The 12429-nt window shown below is 42.9% G+C and overlaps 1 protein-coding gene and 1 long non-coding RNA gene across 2 annotated transcripts in view; both read right to left on the bottom strand.

Moving 5' to 3' along the window:
- Positions 1-2676, bottom strand: part of TAFA1 (TAFA chemokine like family member 1) — a 219999-nt gene extending 217323 nt beyond the window's left edge. Inside the window, exon 1 of the mRNA XM_027723039.2 lies at positions 1922-2676. The gene's annotated coding sequence lies outside the window, so the exon portion shown is untranslated. The remainder of the gene's footprint in view (positions 1-1921) is intronic.
- Positions 2677-7290: 4614 nt separating this feature from the next.
- Positions 7291-12429, bottom strand: part of LOC120324654 — a 35264-nt gene continuing 30125 nt past the window's right edge. Inside the window, exon 4 of the long non-coding RNA XR_005566140.1 lies at positions 7291-7381. This is a non-coding gene — a long non-coding RNA (uncharacterized LOC120324654). The remainder of the gene's footprint in view (positions 7382-12429) is intronic.

Here is a 12429-nt window from a genome sequence, read left to right on the forward strand (position 1 = left end):
CAGTTGAGGTAACAAGACATCACACAGGAGCCTGGATAACTTTAATAATTCAGTGGTAAAAATCAAACTGTAATAATCTGAGGACTAAAAAAGCCACAATGTAAAAAGAGGCTGGAAAACATTCCCACACTAATCCATAGTTGCATTTACAAGGGAGTTAAAAAAATATACATTAAATTAAAAAAAAAATCACAGTGCCAGCTGAGAAACACATGATGCCCAGGCAGCATCAAAGCTACTTTAAACACATTACAAAAAGGCATAAAAATCCTCAGCTATTCAAGATGAATTGCAAAAATACTCCATTCCCAAAACTGGATGGCTGATGCTGACCCAGAAGCTAACAGTTTATTGTTTGTTTCTTTACTTTTGCAAGCATTAATTATTAATCATGCTTCTGTCTACCAAACAAAGCAATTGTTTCTCAAAATTACATTCTAATCCTCAGATGAAATCAGCTTCCTTTTGTTCGACCTGTGCGTGCACAGGGTCCAGAGTATGGTCAGACTGAATTTCAGATGGATTCCATAGATTTGATGCTTTCTCAAAGCAGATTGTGTCAAAATTTTAATGATATTCCCGTTGCAGAGGGAAAGAGCAATTTCTTTGTCTGTTGGTGCTGCTGTACTTGGCCACCCAACACAGACAACCATGTTTTTTCATACTTGTGTTCATGGCTGTACTAACTGGCTAAATTTCCCTCTGACTTGTTAACTTCAACAGCTCTTTCTCAATGCCTGCAAGGACTGGGAGGTTTGCAAGGCTCAGCTACGCTACACATCGTCCAGTTCCCTTAACAACACCTTCTGCTGCATTTCATATTGCCAAATTAATCAAACTTCAGGCACTCTCCTCGTTCAGCCAATGACGGGATGCTATTCTCTATCTAATAACCCAATCAGCTGAACATCATTTTCACAGAGCAAGAAAGACTTTGAAAGATTAAATCTCTCACATGGAAAGACCATGCCTTTGCTAAAAAAAGAAATAAAAAAATAAAAAATTTAAAAAATGAAAAGTCTGTATGTGATATCAGGGGGATTTCTGCAGTATGAAAATTAACAGTATTAAAATAGTGAAATACAGTGGTAATAAAATATATGCATATGATTTTTTTTTTGCCCCTGATTTTAAAGCAGCACAGCTTTTTAAGTCTAATTAGCTAAAAAGAACCACATAAACTGACAAGCATAATTAATAGAGAATACCAAAACATTATTTTGATCAGCATGAGGCTCTTCCTTTCTCTGTACTGAGTGCTTGATGCACTGCTTAGTGTATAATTAATTTCATTTCAAGCTGTTTGCTTTGCAGTATATAATGCACTTTTTCTCCTCTCTTTTTAGACCTATTTATCTTGCAAAATAGATTCAACCCCCTCAGACCAGGGAGCTCCCAGTAGGCTTCCAGTGTCTTCAGGAATTAACGCCTTCTTGTCATATTTGGTGCTCCTGTGCTTTTTATACCACAAGGTAAGAGGGGAAAGGTGAACTCTCACATAGGGATATTTCAGCTATTCAGGTTATTTAAACTGAACTTTAAGAATCCCAGTCAAAGAGCAAAGCAAAGCCAAACTTCCACAGCCTGCTAAATGCTCCTGTGTCTTTCCTCATCATATTCTTAGCACATGGACAGCAGACTTACTTAACCCTCTCAGCCTTAATTATTAGCTTTTTTTTTCTTTGTACAGAAAACCTCTCTCAAACTGCACTATTTCAAACTACCTTTGCTCAAACACCAGCATTTCTCACAAACATTTCTTCACGCACTTGTTTGTAAGCAAGGTGCTGTCACATATACACTTTCACATACCGATCATCTTATCATTAGTAAAGAAACACAGCACTGAGTATTTTCCACTTATTATCTGATGAGTTCCAGATCTGCTTTCTGAATCTTAAATCCTGAAGAAGCTCCTTACCTGAGTAATCCAACCAAGAGCAGAGCACTCTAGTAGTGTTCATCGGAAAGATCTAATACTTTTTTAAATCCATCTGTATCACAATAAGGGATTTTTTTATAGCTTCCCAATAATCTTCTTTATCAGGATTAAAAGTAGAAAAAAAAAAAAATCTCTTTTTCGTTACAAATCCTGTTTCCAGAGTAAAGAAGACATCTGAGCTCTCAGACTCTGCCGTCAGAAAAGTGGCCAAGGTTTGAGGGGTGGAAACCTTCTCATTTTCACCTTTAAATCATCTCCTAGCATCACCTTCTGCTTGACGAGACCTTTGAAGTGATCTTGAGATAATTTGCAGCTTCCAGGATACTTAAGGACGAGGAGCAGTCTGTGTGTGAGGGCAGAGCAGCCTGACTCCGGCGCGGGCAGTGCGGGGAAGGCGGTGGTTCCGACACTGCTCTACGATGCTGGAAGTACCGGAGCCTATTTCAATACATCCCTGCTCGGGAAAGTATCACATGCCTTAAAGCGACACAGCCCTCGGTGACAAGCCCCAGCCAGGCGCTCGCCAGCGACTGGAGCTGCATTTAAATACCGGCACTGAGACTGTGCCCGGCGCGGAGGAGCCGCCGCTCCGGCTGCGAGAGGCAGCGCGAATGAATGGGCAGGAGGGTGGACCAGCGCCGGTGGGAAGGCAGAGCTGATGGAGAGGTGAGGGACCGAACAGCCAAGGAGCGATCTGGGGACGCGTTAATTCCGCCGGCAGAGGCTTTATTCCCCGGCGTTGTTCTTGCACTTATTCACAAGAGGCAAGCGAGACTTAAGGGAGTCTCCTTTCTTTCACAGAGAGCAGCACATGCTTGTGAACGGGGAAGGGTGGTGCAGGGAAAGTGCAACAAAACACACGGGAGTACAGGAGATTCCTACACGCTCCCATGGGCTTTCCAACACCTTGCCACAACTCTGAGGGAAATCTGTCCTTCCAACTCCATTTCCAATGCACCTCGGCAGACAATGGGGAAAGAGTTCTGATTTATTCCTAAATGCTAAAGCTCAGCTACACCAGATTATTTATTACAGTTATTTATTCTCCACATCTTAAGTGGCCATTTACAGGAATGGAGTGGTTTCCTCTCCCTCTTGCACCATATGTAATTATTTTTTAAAGAGCCACCGTATGGACTCAGTACATACCATTCACTTGGCATTGCAACTCTTACCTCTGCCTACAAAAGAAATAAGGCTTAGAGATAGACCAGAAACTTTTATTTTAAGAGCTCAGGATGTGTGCTATAGCACAAGGTGGGATTTTTTTTCCCCCCTTGATGAGCTGTGGTAGAAGTGTGTGCCACCTGCACTGCTTACCAGCACCAGGCACCAAACAATAGTAAATAATAACAGTAATGAGTACCCTTACTCCTAAGTACCTCCTTCTCAGCACCCAAGGACATATATCTCAGTGGAGACTCTCACTGAGAGGTGCAATGAGTTTCCTTGACAGATCACACACTCCTTCAGAGCTGCTGTACTTTATTGGGCAATACATACTAAGAACCTGGCCCTGCAGACCGACAGGAACATTATACTGGTCTCTGCCACAGTGTTCAGAGCAGCTCTTTAATATAGCCTTAAAACAATAAAGCAGTGGGTGGCAGGTGTGTGACAGTGACACAGGAGAGCACTGGCACACAGACCCTCCCCACAGTGGGGCTCGTGCCAGGTCCCTGAGCAGAGATGGGAAAGAGAGGGTGGCTCAGGACAAGCCTCATGGTGACCAGTGTGGTTGGGGATGTAATGATCTGCTTAATAAAGGTTTTCTTGTTTTCCTGAAGAATTCCCTCAGACACTGGAGGAAGGCCAAGAACTGGGGCAGTTACTATTTTCTGGCCTGAGAAGGGTCTAGAAGAGTCAAAAAAAGCAGATGACAGACAACCAAGTACCATGAAGTACTGATGAGCAAGATACCTGGGCCTGGGATCAGGCACAGCCCATATCAGGAGGTGGTGAATAGAGGGCTGCTGGGGTTTGCTGCCAAAGCCATAGGGAGTTTCAAGACTTTCCCCCTTTCCATGGGCATACTGGGAGCTTTCTGCAGCACTGAAGAGGGCAGGTGATGGGAATTTATTTTAAAATAACACCTGTTTAAAATATGTTCCCTTTAGGACTTGTGGGAAAGATAGAAGGGAAAGGGTAAGGAGGTGGGAGTTGTGAAGAAAGATGAGGGAGAAGGGCCTCAAGAAGAAAAGATAATCTTCTAAGAAACTGAAAGGCCTTGTAGACAGCAAGAAGAATCAGACAAATTGTGACCATACACCTGGGCAGACTAGGTAGAGACAGATTTATGCAAGATACAGATTTATGTAAGGTACAGCACAACTGTCACTCTGCCAAGCGCTGCTAACTCCCAGCTCCACAAGGCTAATGCCACCTAACCCCTGACAGATGCTGCTATTGCTCAGGACAAGCTCTGCAGAAACATGGGACATGTTGCTTCTGCAGGGTAAGGGGGAGATCAGAGGGACAGGGAGAATATTAAACAGGCTGTGCTTGCTGCCTCTCCCCTGCCCTGGCTCCCAGCATCAAACAGGAACACAGGAGTCCTTGGCAAATCTTGCAGAAGCATCCTCACACCTGCTTTGATGTCTTTGCTGCCAAGTTTAACTTTCAGTGGACCAACAAGACACAAAACAACTCCTCTTACCCTCTTTGCTAAGCACAGTGTCATCTTCACCTGATGCTTTGGGGTTTTATTTCAGCCTCCTCACTTGGCTATGACAGGGAGGGGATGATATTTTACATGTGCCCCTGGGCCTGTACTCAATTGTGGGGCTACTGACACACTGGAAAGAGAAAATAGGAAGGAAAAATAAGACACAAGTGAGCAGTCTACACATTTCAAAATCCTTTGTTATGAAAAGGGAAGGCTGAAAGAGTAATTTGTCTCTAGATAGAGTGGAGACAGGACAAAAGGTTGTGTCAACCATTCTGTGCAATGGCATCTCCCACCAGCACTGGGGCAGGATGAATCCATGCCCTGCAGAGGGACAGAACAACCTTTGGGATACACAGCCTATGCCTGACTGCTGGGAGGTGAAGTGTCAGAAGGAGGTCCTTCCACCCCCACTCTGATACCTCATGGCACACAGAGGAAAGAACAGAGACCAGAGGCTGAGCTATCCCAGCTGGAGAGCATGGAAAACTGCTTTTCCACAGCTCTGACTGAAAGACTCCATGGGGTTGCTGGCACAGTTGCCAAAAGCAGACACTGGCATGATATTTCCAAGGTGAAGGTGGGTTGCAAGAGGTCAGCAGGTATCCAACTGTCTTTGAGACAGTCTGCCTCACACACAAGGGCTGTGTGCACAGGGAGAATAGCCTTTTCCCTCCTGGTTCCACCATTCATTTAGAGATGCCAAGTGAATGACAAAAATAGGCAAATAAAAATAAATGCTCTTCCCTGCCTGAACCTCTATTTTTCACAATTTTCTGGGCACACAGAAAAGGAGAGCATATGCAACTAAGGCAGGCTCATGCAGACAGCAGATTGGTGCTTGCACCCAAAGAGGGGCCTCTGGCCTCTACTTTCTGCATTCTGCCTCCTCTGCCTCTCTCTCCTCCTCCCCCACACACCCCTTTTCCCCATGTAGAGATTGAACACAACACATCCCAGGCATGTATTTCACAGGGTCTGGAGAAGGCTCACCACCTTGGAAATGCAAAGCTCATTAGTTCTAGTGCTTCTGGGACAATGAAGCTTTGCTTTTCACAGATTGTGTTCTCCATCCCTCCCAGCTGCTTCCACCCACCCCTAAAAAGCTCCTTTCCATATCCCAAACTCTGCCTTGGCTGCTGCCTGGGCAACAGGCACTGTACACTGCAGTTCCTCGCTACCAAAGTGTTCCTACTCAGGTGAGCCAAGTGTAGTCTCACAGTAAGTTTTACCTTAATTCCACCAAAAGCCAAATTTCTTACTCTTTTGTCTTTGGTTCACAACATTTGTGGAAGCTTTTTAAAAAAAATCTGACAGAGCAGAAGTTTTTCTTGGCCCCCTCACCTCCCCACACAGCCCTTCTTCCATTGAGAACCAGCCCACGTGGAAAACCAGCAGCTGAGTGTGTGAAGACTGAGCTGCCTACATGTGATTGCCTGAACAGCAACCACGAAGCCCAGAGTAAAACCAGCCAAGAAATCCTCAGCCAGGGCCCAAAGCCTCCCTGTGTTTCTTGCTCTTGGTTGTTTTTCTTTTTTTCCCCAATGGAACAAGAAGCATGAAGAGTAAAGCAGAATTACTTTGGTACAGGGAGAGTACAAGTTCTAGGGTTCCCTGGACATCAGCTGTGGATGCAGCTTTGCCCTAAAATACTTCTAAGCCACATTCAATGTGTGTGAGTGTAGCAATGTTTGACATTCTACGTGCACTTCCCCTGTGCTCATGCAGGTGCTCCACTCCCTGCAGATCATTTTTTATATATTATAAGGAAAACCTTTCATGTCCTGAGACTTCCAGTCCCCATCACTTTTCTCCCTCTCTTGTAGGAGGTCTGGTCCAACCTCAGGGACCCAGCTGAACCCTTTTCCTTTCCTGCCCTTCCTATATCTACCATGACAGCATTAAATCCTTTTGTCTGTATTATCATGTTTTCTTCTCCTGTGGCTTTTCCAGGGGCAAGAGAAGATGCACTGCTTTTCCTGGAGGTAAACATGCTGACCATGAAAAGCTTAGCTAGGAAGGTACACAATCTTTCAAGAAGGAAAAACATCAAGGATATATTTGATGATTTTTCCAGCTGTGACCACAGCCTCTGCTGGCCAACACAGACCACACACACCAGAAGCCTGAAGCAGCAGAGCTGAACAACATGTTCAGGGAAACCACTGACCATGGGAACCCAGAGGCTGGTTCAGGCAGTTGTCATCCCACTTCAAGTACAGGAGGCTGGGAAATTTGCTCTGTTTCCAGCACAGGTGCAGACATATGGGTATGGAGGACCAGCCAAGGATACAGCAACAGGGAACAGCACAACACACTCGGTGGAGACGCTCCACCTGCTGTACTTGGCACCCAGACCTGGCAGCTCCTTTCCACCCTGTTGTCTTTTGCCACATCACTGCAATACTTCTCTCCTTGCTGCCTCAGCCACACCAAACTTGCTTGGCAGAAGCAGCAGTTTTATCAGCCACCCCTAAATATACAGAGAAGATCCAACTAAGGGAGATGACATAACCAAAGCCATTAGGGGGGAAAAAAAAACCAAACCACAAGAGCACAATAAGTAGCTTGTACGGGAAAACAAAGAATAAAATAACAAGTCTGAATATTGACAAAAGGAATAAGTGAGAGCAGAGCACAAAAAGAAGGATTTTCACAATTATTCTTCCCAGCCTACCTTAAATATGCTGTTATTCCTTGTTAAAGGGACATCTAGTCTTCACAAATACTGTGTTTGGGAGGCAACAATTCTGCCTTTTGCAGTTTTTCCATGCCTAAGAGAGGAGAGAAATAAAAAAGAAGACATCTATATTTGTCAGGGAAGTTTATATCAAAAAAGTTTTTGTCCTAGTTATTTTTAAAGTATGTAGGACAACACACACAAAAAGTCTCAACCCTTATCTATAACTTGTCATTAGCTGACAAGATGACAAGATCAGCATTTGCTAAGGATTAACAAGAAAAATTATCTGTGCAGTACATTATCATCATGCAAAAAAAAAAAAAATTCAATAGCACTCAATATATTTAAAGTATTACCAGAAAAACATGAGTGGGCTCTGGATATCATGGCAGGTAAACATAACCATCACATAATGGAGACAAGTTCTGCATTTAGTTTCAGTTCAGATATACCAAAAAGCAGAGAAATAAATGTTAAAGCAGTGCTTGAGTGATGCCAGTTCATGGTTTCCTGTGATATTGTTATCCTTTATCAGCCATACATTAGCTGGAGAGATCATTCTGATCTGAAAATCCACAACATGGATTCTCAACTTCTGCATAGCACAAACTCAAGAGCCTCCAGCCCATTCTTAGATTAGTCAGGGTGAACCCATTACATAAAATGCTGTTGAAATAGCTCTGATTTGAAAACAAACTATTACTTTTGTTGGCCTGTAGTTGCCTTTCCAGACCAGCTAAAACCACATTACATGCAAGACCCATCTACAGTGGGCAAATCACGGGTCAGAGTGCATAAACTGAAAGTGAGTGTACCTATAGCCAGAGGGGACCCTTGGCATTTGATTTACCTCTTTCATTATGTCAAACATCAGTCTTCAAGCACAGGTTTAGCATTTGCTTTTGCTGCTGAAAAGTCAATTTTTGCGAGAAGGTACAGGTGTTTTAATATTCATAACATAAATAAAATAAATCCAAGAGAAGCAAGGCCATTTAGCACTGTGGGAAGCAAAATCACTGTGGTGAGCTCAGACTTGGTCACTGGGCTATCTTCACTCCCTCTTGCTTGCTATGTTCCTAAATTTCAGTTAAACTTAATAAACAATAGGTCTCCAATATTATTTCACCAGCATTAGCAGAAGGGTTGAACTAGATGATCTCCAGAGGCCCCTTCCATCTCCAACCATTTTGTGATTCTGTCATTATGCCAAGGTAATAAAAAAAAAAGAAGTTTCAACAGCAGTTAAATTAAGCCTCTTCTGTCAAATTTGACATATCTCAGGCATCAGCATAGAAACAAGGTTATCTAGGAAACAAATTTCTCCCTATAATATTGCAGCAAGTCACTCCCAGCTTGATACCCCATCTCCTGCCCAGCTGCACTGGGGCAGGTTCCCCCAGCCCAGTCAACCTCCCACCTTCTCCTGACTCAGGGAAAACTGTAGGAAGAGCAGCCAGGTGCCAGACAAAAAAGTTGCTACACAGACAAAAGATCAAAGATACATCAACTCTCTCCCAGTCAGCCCCAAACTTCCCATCACTGTGAAGAGCAAAACTTCCCCAACACACCATGAAAGCTCAAAGCCCAAACCAGAAACACAACCAGGAAACCACTCCACAAGTTCCAAAATTCTGGTTCCCAAGCACCAACCTCAAAAACCCCAAAAACACTGGGGTCACAGGCAGGTTTAGTTCTTGTTTCTGTCTCACTGTAGATCAAAGACTTTTTCCATGGACTTTTGGCTGCTTCTCTCACTTCAGAAACAGCCTAAAGCACACCATCACTCTACTCCTCTCTCTTCCTCCCTCCTATTGGGAGCTTTTATAAACTCAAACCACCTGAACACAGGGAGGAGCTGGTTTGAAGGTTCAAAACACTATCAGGTGCGAGGGTTTTTTTGATTATAGTAAATTTTTGTTGAGTATAGTAAATCCCAGTGACAAGGCACAACTGGGTTGATTTGGGAAACAGGCCAGGGTGGTTGTGCTGTGTGCCAGGGAACTCTGAAGGGAGTTCTGCTGTGAGCTCAATGCCTCTCCTGGCTGTGAAATGTTTCCAGACACCCAGGTCTGCCTGGGTGCTCCAGTACACAGCAAATGCACATCCTGACATAGCCCAGCACCTCTTTTGGAAAAGAAGATTTGGCTGGTGCCTCTGCCAAAGGAAAATGCAAGAGGCCAGATCAGCTCTGCAGTGTTGCATTTCTGGTTTTTTTAAGTCCAGGTGCCACCCTGAAAATAGCACTTCAAAGTCCTTTAACTCTGTCTCAGCCTCAGCTGCAGAGCAAATCTCAGCTCTTACATTACACCAGGGGATTGACCAAATAGCTTATTTGCAAACCCATGTTTTTGCTTCCAGTTTATCACAAAGAAAGTCAGTGGAGGGAAAAAAAAAAACTATTAACAAATTGAGAGGTTTCTTTGCTGCTTGTCCCCTGCAGTGTGAACCCTTATAACGGATTCACTCTATGATATTAAATTATACTTCAGTTTATTACTTCTAAAATGCCCTGGATTCTGCAGGGGCATGGTGTGGCTTTCACACACCTATTTTAGCATGCTTGGAGATCCTCAGGTTAGAGGTGCTACATAAGGAAATTTAGTTATGGATGAAATACACTGCTGTGCAATACTATAGCCTAGAGTTCACAGGAAAATCTTTGAAAAGATGAAGCAGGTAGACAGCAACAATTTTTGCCTTAGGTATGTTCATGAAAAAAGCCACCCCCGACCAACCAAAAAAAAAATCATAAAGCAACACAAAATACACCCTTCAAGAGGAGGAAATGAGAGACTGGGGAAAACTCTCACACTGGAACAAAAAAAAAGTGAGAATTATCATGATTATGGGATATAGAGCAGCCAATATTCCCTGATGCCATCACTTTAACAAATACAATACCTTAAGATTTAATTCCTTGTCACAGCTATGAGCTTTGTCATTATTTAAGAAAAACACTCTCTTCCACACCTCATCTCCCTGCTTGCAGGGCTGGGCAGGGAGCTGCAAACAGAGCCCTGTGTGCTGGAAATAGTTTCTGAGTAAGGAATTAGTGCATGAAATGAGCATGGAAAAAAAAAATCATGTACTGTTCTTCCTTTGCTTCAAAACAGGTTGGTTGATTGACAGCAAACCCTATATAATAGTTCCTTCCAGGCAGATGGCAAGATCATGATTTGCTCTTCAGTTGCAATTTTCTGCTGCCTCTCACAACCAACAGAACTCCCTGATCTACCAATGAGAGGGGTCTGGGCTGCTTTATATGTGTTTTACAACGCTCACATCAAAGCTTATGGATTAATATTGTGACTAGTTATCGTATTCCATTTTGTGAAAATTTGCCTTGAATTTGCCTCCAACGTCTCCTGGCTGATGGTGTGCAGATAACAGCTTCAGAAATCCACACAAAAGCAACTTGTAAATCCCTGCACCACCCCTGACAGACAATACTCCTTTGAGCGGTTGCGTAGGTGTTGAAAATCTTGCCATACATCTCGAGCTCTCTCAGCACATATTGTTTTTAGGCTGCCATCTGCTAATGCACAGTCCCACCCTAAGAGAGATGCAGGAATGCTCCAGTCTCAGGGCTGTTCTGCTTTCAGATTTACTCTTTTATTTCTTCCAATTCCCAGCAGTCAGATTCTGTCATTCTTAGCCCTGGCTGTAGCTACAAAGTTCAAGAGACCCTCTCACACCACTGCTAATTTTCAGTGATAAAGAGAATTTATTGAAGATGTACCCAGGCATTTGTTATAGTGGACCAAAGGAATCCTTTGTGGTGTCCCTGGAAGCAGATTCATTTGTCTCCGTGTCAGCTGGTGCTGAGAGGTGCTGGGACCATCAGGAACTGTGGAAGCACTCAATTCCAGGGCATGGACACTAAAAGGATGTATTTTAAGTTGGTGGCAAGGGAAGGAGACAACTCCCAAACACATAATGTGGGCAACATCTTGAACAAAGCAAGTCATGCACGTCGCAGTGCAGAATGTTGGGATCTAATTATCACAGTAAATAAGGAGTGATGAACATGATACTTGACTGATTGTCCTCTTCACTGAAATTGTCAGCAGTACTCTTTTTCTTGCTGCTGATTTTGCTTCTCTACCAAGCACATTAGCAAAATTTATAGATGATATTTAATTTTATTTTTTTTTGTTAGAAAACAAATTTATAGCAGCTAATTCACGTTAAACTTCCTATGCAGGATCCATCACTAAAATACATTGGAAGCTACAATTTTAACTCTAGGAAACTGAAGAGTATATTATCACTTGCCAACTGAAATTTATCTGTTTTGATCCTTTTTTTATATTCATCTTCTCCCACACATCCCTTTTATTATCCCACCTTCTTCTCAGGTTTTCAAAGATTTTGTTGTCATTTACTCCTGAATAAAATCCAAAAATCTTTTGTCATGGCAGGCTCTGTACATCAAATTGTTGTTCATGTCACACCCTGACTTCTGTGCACCAAGCATGGAAGTCAGAATAAGGGATCATACACAATAGCATAGAATTCCTCCCTGCTTTTTTTTCAAAGCAAGAAAGTGAATAAAAGAGGGCCAAGAAAAAAAATAGAGATGGGAAAATGAAAATATAAAGGGCTGTGTGTTCAAAGGAGATAAAACTAGTAGTTTTGTTTTCTTTCTCAGCTTGTACAGCAATCCCCTCTCTCATTCCCTGAATTCTACAAAAATGGTTTGGTAGACTGAAGTTATGTTTTCCTTGATTTCAGTAATCAAGGTAAGTCAGGACAATCTCTTCCACTGAAAATAGAATTCTTCTTACATCTAAGAAACAGTAATAGTTTTTGTGTCTTCTGCTTCTGCTCCAGCAAAAGATTGCAGCTGCCTTTTTGCAAGCTTTTAGTTGCTAGAGATATAAACACTCTCTTCAGAGCATGACAGATGAATTCTCCTGCAATGAAATAAGATACCTTTCAGAGAGCCTGAAAGCAACTAATAGATTTCCAGGAAAATGCTGAAAATTGGCTTAATGTTGCATAAATAAAGATATTTATGCAACTTGGAATGAAACTCTACCACAAGCAGAAGGCTAGGCCCTACTTATGATACCAAATCCTTCTTTTGCCAGTTTGCACAGATCTTTAATGGGCATGGGGTCATTTGCTGCCCTTCTG

This window comes from Pipra filicauda, unplaced genomic scaffold, assembly GCF_003945595.2.
Source record: "Pipra filicauda isolate LSUMZ 115617 unplaced genomic scaffold, ASM394559v2 scaffold63_size3267554_pilon, whole genome shotgun sequence".
NCBI classification, from domain to species: Eukaryota; Metazoa; Chordata; class Aves; order Passeriformes; family Pipridae; genus Pipra; species Pipra filicauda.